The following is a 13365-nucleotide window of genomic DNA, read 5'->3' on the forward strand; positions in this document are numbered from 1 at the left end:
TCATTAATTAGAATAGCCAGTGAACCAGAAATTCTGGTTATCAAAGAATCTGGAAATTCAAGGTTTTGGTGTAGGAGTATTTTATTGGTTAATGTATACTATTTATAAGTTTAAAGATAAAAAATATTGTTGAATTATTTTGCTCATGGAACCATTTAACATGTTTGCATTTATAATCTATTTTTAGTCACTCAGAGACTCTAAATATGATAACTTTGATCTTGCTAATTCACTTGAATATGGGGTAAGATACATGAATTTTAAGTATTTAAAAGATACAATTTAAAATCATTGATTAGAGCTTCCCTGGTGGCACAGTGGTTGAGAGTCCGCCTGCCGATGCAGGGGACACGGGTTCGTGCCCCGGTCCGGGAGGATCCCACATGCCGCCGAGCGGCTGGGCCTGTGAGCCATGGCTGCTGAGCCTGCGCGTGCGGAGCCTGTGCTCCACAACAGGAGAGGCGACAACAGTAAGAGGCCCGAGTACCGCAAAAATAAATAAATAAAATAAAATAAAATAAAATAAAATAAAATAAAATAAAATAATTGATTTCACTGGTTGTTTATAGCTGGAAGCAACTGTTTCTCAGAGATTGGGGATTTATTGCGTATGACTTATATTAAGGGATCGATAGGGTCTATAATTCAGAATGTCTTAAACTGAAATTTGAGACCATCCCACACCATTAAAACATATTAATAAATCATTCATTCAATAACATTTGTTGCTCACCTACAAGTTTTATGAGAACTTTGTTAGCCAGAAGTATTTTTCAAATGTCAACATCTAGAAATTAGGTGGAGAACAATGAACTAATGGCTACATAGAAGGTTGGTAATTATCTTTCTAGAAAAGCCATGCATTATTATTTGTACTGATGAGGACTTATTGGGAGTTCCCCATAAATATCATTCAGAATAATGTGTCAAGAGCAATCTGGGGCAATTCATGGAGAAGGCAAGTATGCCCGGAAAGCAAGGAGGAGGTGCACGCTTAGTTACAGTTCTTGGGCTATTTTATAAGCCGTCGCTACACTTTAAAATCTGACAGCCCATGGGCAAACTGTGGATATTTCAGAGATTCCAGGTAGAACTGGCAGAAAGGTAATTGTATCCTGTGGAGCTTGTGGGAGAAGGTCGGAAGGATTATTAGAGTTTATTAACCATCCTAAGGGCTCTCCTACACACCTTTCTTAGGAACTCTGAAGTTTGCCATTTACTCCTCACTGACCCCTTTAACCTTTAGCCTTTTCTTCCTTCCAATTAATTTTAAGTGTTGCTACAAGAAATCATATTACCAAGCTTCTACTTTGACTAATATATTGAAACGACTAATCAGTACACTGTGCATTTGACCCTAGACATCTGAGGTTTTTTCCAACCAATTTTCATTACTTGCTAATAATGTCTCCTCCTGTCAATTGGACAGGGTGTGCCTTTCCTTTACATAACTACTTACCCCTTCTGTCTGGGGAGTCATTCATTTATTCTAGTTTGTGTCTACCTACTTTTTGTACCATGCTGGGTGCTGGTGGTACCAAAACATTATTTAGATTCCAGCAATCTCAAAAAGGAGCTCATAGCCTGGAGAGAACACAGACACCTAAGCAATTACAGAACAAAAGAAGAAGTGCTGTCATACAGTTGTGATGAACGAGGGCATGGGAACATGGAGGAGAGAGTTACTAACTCCTTCTGGAGCATCCCAGAAAGGCTTCACAGGAAAGGTGATGCTTGAACAGTTTTGTGAAAGATGAACATCTATTGTTCATATGTAAAGAATGGAGAAATAACAACAACAAAAAATAAAAACATGATTTGGGAAACAGCAAATAGTATAGTTGGAGTGCTTGCAGTGAGAAATGAGACATGGAGAAGTAAATAATCAAATCACACTTAAGCATATTTTTAAATTGAAATTAATTCAGAAATTCTCTTCAAGATGGCAGAATGAGCTGATGTATGGGAAGTTCCCCATCCAAGCTAAATAAATGGAGTGTTTTTAAAAGTACCTTTCTTGAGAGCTAGTTTGGAGATTCTAGCAGGAGAGTGCAGCTACTCACATACCTTGGATTGAAGAATGGTCCTCCTGTATCAGGGAAGGTTGTCCTCTTTGAGCATGCAGCTTCGGGAGACATGCACATGGAGTGGGGGGGAGAGGGACACCTGCCTAGGCAGCAGAATCAGCCCTGGTGATCAATGAGGTGACAGATGTCACAGCCAGATTGCCCTCACATTCTGAAAGTACCTTTCTGAGCACAATAACAAGAAAGGAAATCTCTAGTTGCAGGGATGAAAAGAGACCCCAAAGCAGTGTGTGGGACTTGAAGCCCCGTTATCTATAGAGGTGCCTTATTATAAGGGCTAAAGTTGGGTCCTACATCATTTGTATGTCAAAGAAACACAAACAGGGCTGCGGAATAAACTCAGGAGAAATTCCGTGCACTGATTTTAGGATGAGGTACAGAAGCATCCCATAGATGTTGCTATGTAGTGCTGTTATTGTCATTGCTTTCTACAATGTCTGTATTTTTAGCCTTGATTTCCTCTTTAACCCACAATTTGTTTAGAAAAAGAGCTGACATGCTGCTGGGTGGGATTTGCTGTGGGGTGTGGTGGGAGTTTGCCTTTGGGTGCAGGGGCACCCCATTTCTTCCTCATGGTTGCCATAACAGGGACATTTGTTTCCAGTCACAGAATCTTCTCTGACAGTCTTCGGGATCAGAAGTCTCACTTTAGGGAACTGAATGGTATCTGTTCCTCAGTGGGTGGATGTGTGGGCAGGACTCTTCCCACCTTGCATGGTAGCCATAAGTGACCCTTCTGCCAGTTCTACCTGGAATCTTTCAAATATCCACCCAGTTTTCTGGCAGATTCTCCATCGTCCTCTCTTTTGTCTATGTGGCTTTTGTTGTCAGTTTGTCTCACTTAGTTTATTTCTTATATCTTTTACAAATTCCTTACTCTATGTTTTTCTGGCACCTTCACTCCCTTTACCCTGCGTATTCTGCTTTCCAGTGCCTTTTAGGATTTGTTTGCCGATTTATTCTGTGATATCATTGAAATTTTGCAAGGGAGGACGGGTAACCTTGTGTGTTTACTCAGCTATCCTGAAGAAGAAAACTATCTACTCTGTCGTCTAGTCCATATCCCTGATTCTTTAAAACCTAAGGAAACTGTATTATTTATTAAGGTTTCTCCATAGTCACTGAAGGAGAGTAAAATTGTTTTAACACCTGAAAGGATAGGAAACTGTTGTTTTTTACACTTACGTGATATTTCCAGATAGTACTAGTCCCTCAGGAGTAACTCTGGCATATCACGGTGTCCCTTTGTCTTAGAGATTCCATCTGCTAAAACACTATGTCCTCCCACACCTGCTATGTGAGTGAGCTACTCAAGGATGGTGTGACTGATGGGTAGTTTTGTCAGTTTAGCAAAGGGAGGGCTTTCATAGTAGCCTATGAGACAGCTTCGATTTGTGGGGCTGTGTAACAGTAGGTTTAAATATCCCCTTTTCTGTCTAAGTCCGGAGCAAAAAAAAAAAAAAAAAGGATTCAAAGACATTACTTAGAAGGCTTTCAGAGTGGTTCCTGGAATCCGGGAGCCTGGTATATTTGATTCAAACCTAAAAAGACTCTACAGACTGGAGACCAGCTAACGTGACCTTTGGCAGCAGAGCAGGGGTTGCATCTGAGAAGGGACCACCTTCGCCTGACAGCAGGTCAGGGGTTCCTTTTTCCCAGGGACCAGATAAGGAATCTGTAGTGTCTGCCTAGGGTCATTTACAAATGAAGCCCAGGAGGGCCTCCTGCAGGGACTGAAGGGACCTCAGCCAACACAGGCTGCCATGTTCTGCTCAGACGTCGGAGCTGAGGGGGAGCCACAAGCCAAAAGAGAGAGGCTGCCCACATGGCGTGTCCCACCCGAGCGTGCGGGGGAGAGGGCTTCAAACACTAGCCGGGGGTGGAGGAAGCCAGCACAGATCACACATGTGTCAGTAAAGTAAGATTTCCTGCCCAGGGGAATAAGAGTCACTTGTGCCACCTCCCTTCACAGTCAGCTTCTAACCTGAAGCAGACCTGAGCTGGGGAAATGGGAAGAAACTGGAAATCTAAAGGCAGTGCAGAGCTTGGAACTGACCAAGTACATGACATGGTACTCGGTAATTTAATTATTGATAGGAGACATCCTGGAGATTAACATGTCCAGAGAACATCTTAATAGCCAAGAGTGTCCAGAGAATTTGTGGGACCTGGCTGAAATTTCCTCAGGGCAAAGAGAATAAAAATACCACAGGTTGCTTCATGAGTGCATCTTTCTTATTATCTCAATGTCTTACTTGTTTAAAGCAACATTATTACAGACACGATCTCCACCCTGCCTCAGGGCTAGTGCCACACCCTGTGGACTTGTCCCGATCTCTCTCTGGCAGAGTCCCCTTAGACAAAGTGTGGGACACGATAGTCTGGGGTCTTAGAATCCAAGTCCCACCATGACATGTTGTCACAGCTCTGAATTTTTGTTCTGTTAACTGGTGCTTTATCAATTTCATTAGTTCAGGAATCTGAGCTTTTTTTTTTTTCTAACATTAAACGCTAGATGTAAGGAAAGAAAATGAAGACCTCCAGATCAGTGGTTTTTAAAGTGAGCTCCCTGGACCAGCAGCATTAACATCATCTGGGAGCTTGTTATACATGCAAATTCTCAGATTTACTGGGTAAGAAACTCTGGACCTGCGGTCCAGCAAACTACATATATATATATAAACTAAAATATATATATATATATAGTTTATATATATATAAACTAAAATATATATATATATTTATATATATATAAACTAAAATATATATATATATATAATTTATTTATTTTTTTTTTTGTGGTACACGGGCCTCTCACTGTCGTGGCCTCTCCCGTTGCGGAGCACAGGCTCAGGACGTGCAGGCTCAGCTGCCATGGCTCACGGGCCTAGCCACTCCACGGCATGTGGGATCTTCCCGGACCGGGGCACGAACCCATGTCCCCTGCATCAGCAGGCGGACTCTCAACCACTGCTCCACCAGGGAAGCCCGGGAAACTATATTTTTAAAAGCTCATGAAGTGGTTCTGATCCACACTAAAATTTGAGTACCATAGGTGCTCAACAGAGCCTCATTTTACTAAGCTGTATTACGACTTCAGTATTTCTAAATTTTTTTACACTTTTTAAAAAGGACGGATATTGCCTGGCATAATATGAATCATTTGGGAAAACTCTATTGCATATGATTCCTTTCTCATTTTGGAGGATGTTATTCAAATACCACTTGGGTTCCTTGAGTACAGAATTTCTGAAACATGTTGCTTGAACAGAGGTGAGTCTATTACAGTCTGAATTCCAGCTAAAATGTCTCCTAGTAATTAATCTGGAGACCTGGCAACAGAAAAATCTGGGTCTGAGTCCTCTTATTTGCTTCTTACTAATTTTATGATTTTTTTTTTTTTTTTTTTTTTTTTTGCCGGGCTGTGTGGCTTGCAGAATCTTAGTTCCCCAACCAGGGATTGAACCCGGTGCCACGGCAGTGAAAACACCGAGTCCTAACCATGGGATCAGCAGGGAATTCCCAATCTTAAGTAAATTGTTTAACATTTCTAAACCTCAGTTTCATAAAATTTGACACCAGGATGACAACAGTCTTATAGGACTGTGGAAAGGCTAATATACTGCATATATAATGTGAACAGAACACTTAATTCAGGGCTTGATGAACAAATACACTTTCAATTCGATGGTGGTTGTTATTATAACTGAGATGTCCTCCACACAGTTTGGACTGCACCTCAGGTGTCCTAGTCTATCTCCAGAAAAGAAAGTTTGCCACAGATCTGCCACAATCCAAGAAGCCCAGAAGTTCAGTAGTTTATTCCTCTCAAAGACCACAACTGTCCTAGACTTCCCCAGACCTCATGAGGACCCTCATTCAGAAGTTGACCCAACTTTTTCTGTAGTTTTTTCTTTTTTTGTGATTGAGTAGAAGCCAGCCTCAGTGAGATGTCTGAAACATAGAACTTGGACAACCTTCTTGCCCTTCGCAGCGGCCGTGAATGTTAGAGTGACAGGGTCCCTTCCTTGACTTTGGCAGCACCGCTTGACTTCCATGGCTAGTTTTCTGCTCCAGACCAGCAACTTCTAAAATAATAATTATACCAAACAAAAGCCTTAATTTCTCAGTCTGAAAGCATTTGAATTCTAGATAATTGTTACAACAGAGTTTTCTCCTAGAACGGTAAGTATCTATTGTACTATCTTTGGGTTACAGTAGGCCATTTAGGTGATTTTCTCAGGACGAAGGGAGTATTTGACTTTTCCCTTTTTTGTGAGAAAAGAAAATACCTCCAATTTTAAAGTCCTTCTAGTTTCTATCAGTCCTACCAAATTTTAGAAATATAGCATCTAGTATAATAGAGTCATTCAGAACAATGGATTGAAAAAAAACCTGTCATCCAATCCTAGCTCTGCCTCATGCAACTTGTGTGATGTGGGAAAGATGTTCACCCTCCCTAAACCTCCACTGAACCATCTACAAAGTGAAGAGAGTCCAAAGAGCATCTCCTTCATTGCGCTGTTGGGAAGGTTATATGAGAAATCAAAGGTAAAGCATTTAGCTTGGTGGCTGGTACGTGGAAAGACTCTTAGCTGTTGTGTTGAGTCTTTTGAGCAGCAGACATCAAGATAAGCTTAGAGGGGGGAGTATGCCTGTGAAGGATAAAGGGGAGGAAGCCAGTGAAGGCAAGGAGGACTCATCTGACACCTGAGAAAGGAGAGGGGGAAGGAAGGGTTGGGCCGAGTGAGTCTCATGCAGTAACACAGCTCTGAGGAAGTTTTGGCCAGGCTAATGGGAAGTCTTCAAGCTGAACTTGTCCTTTGGAGGGTGCTGCATCCTACAGGAACAGCTCACGACTAGTATTCTGCCATGCTAACTCACTGCCAGGAGCAGCTAGGGGAAGTGTGGCCTTGGCACAAATGGATGGTAGTTTCAAAGGGGCAGTAACTCGATCTGTCAGTCAACATGCCTCCTGCAGGATGAGATCTGAACAGTATGTTTTCATGGCCATCACAGCTGTTTTTGTTGTTATTTAGGATAAGTCAGAACTGTCTTGGACAACCGTTCAGACTGGGCCCTGCACAACAGCAGTGGTCAAGGGGTAAAGAGAGGCCTGAAATCCAAATCCTGCTGCAACTGCTAAGCCGGACCCCTATGGAGGAGGTACACCTGGAGGGGACACTTTCGTCTAATTCACACAAAGGTGTATTGGGTCAGGGGTGTCTGGTTAAGGCATTTTATGCCACCTGAAAGCACAGAAACTTTGAGAAGAGTAGTATCTGTGTGCATACATGAGCCTCAAGTCATGAGTAGGAGGGGGCACTCTGGTGAGATCCACTGGGAACTCACACTGTAAACTAGAAGGCCCATTAGCATAGCATTAACTTATTCTCTGGAGGAAGGGGCAGGATGTGGAGGATCTTTTCCAACCAAAAATGTGAGTTTTGGTAATTAATCATTTGAATATAAGAGTGTCTCTTCTGTTGAAAGCAATCAAACTCATCACCCAGTGAGAAGGGTGAAGTTCTAAAGACTTCATTTATCTCAGTTCCTTTGTACTCAGCAGTGTCTGTGCAAATTGCTTATAAAGTGAAAAGCATGGGGGAAAAGGCACATAGAAGTCTTCTGAGGAAAGCTTTATTTTAACTCTAGGCATGATTCTCCATTTATTATCAGAGGGAACTATATCAAATATTCCTGTGCTGGAAACAATGATTAAAATCACCTTTTCATTTGATTCTAAAAAAAAGCAAAAGCATGTAGGCTGTTACAAAAAAAAAAAAAAAAAAAAAAAAAAAAAAAAAAAAAAAAAAAAACAGTGCCTGGTCTTCCAGCTCTGAAGAAATGAATGACACAGTACATGACAGTGTGACTCTGGCTGCCCACCATGATTTTGTGTGGCACAGACACCTAGAGCAGGTTCATCTGTGATGGGTTCACACAAAGGTGATGAATTAGTTAACAGTCTACATAATCTTCATGTGCCACAGCTAAGATTTCAGGTATTTTAAATCTAAATGAAGGCACTTTGCTTATCCTGCGTAAATGGAACTTACAAACAGAACTGCAATTTCATTTAATAGCTATAAACCATTACTCTAATGGTTTGACAAATACCTGTGAGGATAGACTGCAATATTTCATCCAAGGAAGGACTGAATATTAAATAAATGTAACCTCCCAATGGGTTCTACTTTAACCCCCTACTAATTTTGGAGGGTGGATTTAAAAGCTGAAAGCATTTTAGAGTAAATGTTAGGGGTGGATGCAGCAGGTTCTGTGGTGCAGATTAGCACTTTATCCCAGTAATCACAAATCCTTTTTTCATCTTCCATTATCACTTCAAACTCATCATTGTAAAGTGCAGAACTTAACTCAGAAGTTGGGAACACCATTGCTTCATGTCTAACATCCTGCTGGGGAATTTAAGCAATTAACTAATTTCTCCGCTCATGCTTATTACTTTTTTGGAAAAAAAAATCTAACACCAAACATTTAGAGATCTTATCTAGGTTGATATCAATGGAGTCAAAAGTGCATGCCTGATGAAATGGAAAGAGGAATCATCTTTCCATAGTTAGAGAATATATCAAAGGGACCATCTCTTGATTCAAAGAATGAAGTATCATCAAGGGACTTTCAAATAAGAGGCCTCATAAGTTGGAAAATCTGTATGGTGTCTAGAGCCAGAAAAAAATGGTTTCTATAATTATCTTCTGTAATTAAAGATATTTTTTGATGTTGGCTGATGATAGTGAGAGAAAATAAGACAATGCCCCAAGGACAGATGTGTTAAGGAGAAATGTGATAAGGAAAGGGGTAGTGTTCTTATGGAGCATAATAAAAATTTAGTTTCATTTGATTCATAAACTTTTTTCCTTCTGAAGACATATCACTTATATGCCCTACAAATGAACATTTGATGGTTAGAAAAAATAAACTATGGGAGGGGGAGACACAAAAAATTGACCATGTTGGTAATGACCAGAACAAAATAACAGCAGCTACAAATGCTTAATTATAACTGGCTTTAAAAAAATCTGAAACTGCAAGAGGAAAAACGTGCTGAAAGCTTCCGATTACCCTATAGCAATTACCAGAAAGCCAATCAAAAGACAATTTAGACTTTTAGAAAAGTGTGACTTATCAACTTATTCAATAGAACTTTTCTTTTTTTTTTCTTTTAAAGCTAATTAGATGGTGGTTTAAAAACATTGCATTTCACAGGAACACAGATTTTGACTAATAGCATGGACCCATAAACCAGACCAGAATCACATCGTTCACTGTCGGAAAGACTGTCCCTGTCACTACACCTATTCATTTCCTAAGCCTTTTCTTGGTTTCCAGATTTTCCTATATTCAGCTGCTGCACCTGCAGCATATCCAGAAACTGCTGGGAGGAGACCCCTGTTTCCGACAACAAAGCAGGCGTGGGGCACAGCACCACGTTCTGATGAAAAAATAACATCCCTATGAATTTTCTAAATTGCATAATGTTTTTTCAAGTGACAGGAAAAGGCTACAAATACATATAATGAACCGATGTGAGGAATAAATTAGCCCCCTTTGTAGCCTGATGGGGATTTAAAAAAAAAAGAGTACATGATGCACGAATCTCCATCCTCCTCTCACCTCTCCTCCCGCTCCGGACACCCGCCCCCCGCCCCAAACCGATCTACTCTGGCTCAACAGCACATCTCATTTGTCTACAGATGGAACAGCAGCCGCCACCCAGAATCCACTAGTATACCTATACACCAGCGTTGAAACCATTTTCCTCCCACAGAGAGCTTGAGATGCTTGTGAGCACAGGCACACACATGTGCACGCACACACAAAGAGAAGTGGGAAGAGGGTGTTTGAGATTGAGGGTAAGTGTTCCCTTCCATTTTGGGGGTGGACCAGCTATAGACAAATTCCTTTTTTTAAATCACTGCATTCATAGATGTAATTCCTAATGGCGATTCTTTCAAGAGAGGTTTGTGTGATACCTGAAAGCTGAACTAGCTCTGCATTCAGGGGAAAAAAGAAAGAAAAAGCAGCCTCTGCTGTATTACAACTTGCTTTTCATTGGAAAGATGCTGAAGGCAGAAGTGTACAATTGCTTGCCTTTCAATATTCCATTTGCAAGAACATCTTTTTATTGATCTCTGTCTATACATCCTGAAAGTGTGTGGTGTTAATTTGTTTTCTGAGATATAGATCACATAGTGTTGCCAACACTTATACTTCCCATTAAGGTTCTTTGTCATGTGGTTTATTTCGACTTCTTCTGCAGCAAGCTCACATCTGCTATTGAAGACAGAACTCTGTACAAATCTAAACAAACAGAACAAAGCAGAACAAAACCAGTTCCTGTGAAAGCTGAAGTCCAAGTAACTTCAATGGCAGTTTATTTCACAGTAGAAATATGTTTTGTTTTGACATGTATGGGTGCTTTAGTAATCACTGAAAGTTAGTTTCATAGACAATTTCATGGTGACAAATTCTTCTCTCATTCATTGAACTCAAAAGAAAAATGGGATTTTCACATTGACGTGTTTTGCTGCATTTTAAAATGGGAGGGGATTTTTGAAATTAAAAGTCTACTTCTCCACTTATTCAAGTATAACAAGAGTTTTAATAGATCAAGAGGATTTTTCAAATTATTTTATTAATGCTACAATTATTGAGTACTACCAACATGCTGCTGGCCCTTGTGTTGGGAAATTTATTAACACTGTTGTATTTTGCTTTCTCAATAGCCCACTCAGGTATATGTTTCCCCCATTTCACAGATGTAGAAACTAAGGCTCAGAGAATTTTAATGGTTTACCCATAGGGCAGATTACAATGCCTGCCCATTGGTTCAGTATTTATTCAAAATGATTCTGAATGCTACAGGTAAAAGAAGGTCATGATTTTAAATCTCACTGGGCTCATAAAATAGGCATTACACTGAGGGTTTATATTACTATTTCCATGGCTCTGGAACTTCATATGCATAAAGTGTTATTTTCTGACATTATGTAGCTTGATTTATTTTTATGGTAAGTCCATTGTAGAATTTGATACATATTTAAACAAGAAAAAGGATATTAAATCTTAAAAATCATTTATATAAGATTAGAGAAGCTATCCTAAATACACACGTGTGGATAAGGGAAATGTTAACTAAACTGCATTTCATATCTGAGTCATAGTCTCTTCCTGCTTTTCTCTGTCTGAAAAGTTTTTCAATCACCATTTTTTCACTGAGGGAAAAAGGCATTTGACTCATTCTTTTCAATAGGTCCTGAAATACTGGAGATATTAGACTATATGCAAAACAGGTAATTTATTTAAAGATGTCCAAGGAAGGTCTTGATGCTTAAAAGCTTTAGATATAGCTGATGGATATGGGCACATTGCAAAGGCTTTTTTTTTCTTTTTATCCAGGCAAGTGTAACCGAGCAGGACCCTACAGGGCTTTCCGAGGACAGACCCCTCCTCTATATACTCTGCATTAGCTCCTCTCTGAAGTACTTAGATAATAGTAGCAATGCACAGGTCCTGAGTTGTTTTGCAGATGCTAAAACCCCCAGTAAGTAAAAGAAATTAACTACCTGATGACCATGAGCATGTAGCCCCTAAACCTACTGGAGCCTGAGGATTGATAAGTGACACCGTCCAGTTACTTCACCATCAACCAATCAGAGAATTGTGCACAAGCTAACCACATACCCTGCAACTCCATTCCCTCACCTGGGCTTTAAAAATGCTTTCCTCAAGCCCATTGGGGAATTTGGGTATTTTGATCACTAGCTGCCCTGGACTCCTTGCTTAGTGCCCTGCAATAAAAGCTGCACTTTCTTTCACCACAACCTGGTGTCAGTAGATTGGCTTTACTGCCCATGGGCAAGCAGACTCAATTTTGGTTCAGTAACACAAATATATCTCAGATCACTATAGCAAGGCCCACAGAGAAAAGGATTGTCTTTTTAGTAGCCTACATCTCCTGCCCCACCACTTTTACTCTAGGTCCTGCCTGGCTGCCCTGAGGACACATAGGACGTTGGCACACATATAACCCATGAACTGTGGTCCATGGCAAATTGGTTGGGAAGGTCTGGCTCTGTTCAAGAAGGAGGACTAATTTCCCAAAGGGAAGTCTAGAGGTGCCCACATGGCAGCTTGACACTTTTCAGGGTCCAAACTTGCAGAGCCTTCACTCAAATTTATCCAGATTATTCCTCTTGTTTCACCTCCCCCTCCCTTTCCCCTTCCTGTTAGTGCCCTTTCTAGCCTAAGACTAGAAACTTAAATTTATAACAAAAGCATTCAGTGATCGTCTGGTGGAGAAGTATATGGACTATCATCTGAGATGAGAAAGGAAAATCTCAAGTGAGTTTCCTTTAGAACAGCTACTACCTGACTTGCATTGGACCTTTTTTCTACACGTTACTGAACAATGAAATTCATTTTATTATTTCACTATTTTAGCCATGTCATGGGCCTGCATGAACAATTCTGGAGAAGGAAACAGCTATAAAAGGGGGAATTTCATTCCTGATTTTTTTTCATATTTGGGAATTTTATTTATATTTGCAATAAAGAATTATAGACATGGGGTAATAAAATTGTGGCAGAAAAGTTAGAATAATGAAGTTGAAAATAATATTTTTATTTTTCTTTTCTTTTGTTATTTAGTGACTGATTATTTTCAATGATCAAAAAAAAATTTTTTTTTCTATTTTCAAAGGATGTATCTGATCAGGGTTTAGTATCCAGAATATATAAAGAACTCATACAACTCAATGACAAAAAGATAAATGACCTGGGACTTTCCTGGTGGCACAGTGGTTAAGAATCCACCTGCCAATGCAGGGGACATGGGTTCGAGCCCTGGTCCGGGAAGATCCCACATGCCATGTAGCAACTAAGCCCATGCGCCACAACTACTGAGCCTGCACTCTAGAGCCCGTGAGCCACAACTACTGAGCCCATGTGCCACAACTACTGAAGCCTGTGCACCTAGAGCCCGTTCTCTGCAACAAGAGAAGCCACTGCAATGAGAAGCCCGTGCACCTCAATGAAGAGTAGCCCCCGCTCGCTGCAACTAGAGAAAGCCTGCGCATAGCAAAGAAGACCCAACGCAGCCATAAATAAATAAATAAATCTCCAGAGATACTAAAGCTAGATTACCCTGTATTTTGTTCATTTATTTATTCAAAAACTATTTATCGTTATGTATTATGTACCAGGCTTCAGGGTAGATTTTGAAATTGTGAGGACCAATCTTGTAGCAATTAGT

The sequence above is a fragment of the Mesoplodon densirostris genome, chromosome 2 (genome assembly GCF_025265405.1).
Source record: "Mesoplodon densirostris isolate mMesDen1 chromosome 2, mMesDen1 primary haplotype, whole genome shotgun sequence".
Lineage (NCBI taxonomy): Eukaryota > Metazoa > Chordata > Mammalia > Artiodactyla > Ziphiidae > Mesoplodon > Mesoplodon densirostris.